We start from the raw sequence: 1,096 nt of genomic DNA, 5'->3' as shown, positions 1-1,096 counted from the left end.
CAATTAATGAATATGAGAGGAAGGCTGAAGCCAAGAAGTGTCAGGAAATCTGAAAATCAAATCGAGTACATGAAATATAATTGAAACAATTAATTCAATTGAGAATTATGAAAATATGCGTAAATTCACTGTCACGTCTGTGGTGCGTGCGCAAAGTCTCACATAACACACGTTGTCGTATCCGGCATTAAAGATTCGTGAGAACCTCAACAAGTAGTACATGACCAGAAATCCGTAGAAAAATTCTCCTGACGTATTGAAAAATTGAATACAAACCGACAAAACTATCAATCCTGAATATTTTGATTTATCAGAATTTCCCACGAGTCAAGAGTCTCAGTTTCTGATTTGCATTGCCACTGACTTCCGTTTTATATTTCCCATAAAATTGAGTTACTGAGATTATTAAAAAAATAAAGGAACGATTGAGTTCAGGACCGTCAGATAAAATCCAAAAAAGATTGTTTCAATGACAGTGAAAAAAAAGGGACTTGATAGCAGCAGTAATAATGATAACAACAACAAATAGTGTTGCATCACTTGTGGCATCATCCTAGAGTTGCCGGAAGGCAAATGTACAATCAGAAATAGGCCAACGAACATTCGTGCTGGGGAGATTACGCTGTCTGCTTTTAACGGCAATTCCGATATGTTTGACGTTAAACGCGTGTATGTGAGTATCAGCCTACGCTGTTTAAGCCATGTGTAGGCGAATGACTTTACACACGCACTGATACATGCAGTACACTTCAAACAACGTAACACTAATACCTCTGAGAAGGTAGAAGACGTTCGAATCATTCAATACCGAAAAAAAAAAATCGTAACAGTCTAACTTTTGTTTTTTATCGAACAAGTAATGGCAGAATGCTCTAGTTACATATTTCGCAGTTCTATTGAAGGGCTAGTGAAGTGTTATTAAAGTGTTATTAAAGTGTTATTAAAGTGCTATTGAAGTGCTATTGAAGGGTTATTCAAGTGTTATTAAAGTACTATTCATTTACCATTGAAGTGCACGTGTTACAGCAATTTGTTAATGTCACACCGCCGGAGAACCGCGCAAGTGTTCTCGTTATCGCCTGTGAATGTTTTTTTT

The sequence above is a fragment of the Fopius arisanus genome, unplaced genomic scaffold, assembly GCF_000806365.1.
Source record: "Fopius arisanus strain USDA-PBARC FA_bdor unplaced genomic scaffold, ASM80636v1 scaffold00028, whole genome shotgun sequence".
NCBI classification, from domain to species: Eukaryota; Metazoa; Arthropoda; class Insecta; order Hymenoptera; family Braconidae; genus Fopius; species Fopius arisanus.
This window is presented reverse-complemented; position numbering follows the sequence as displayed.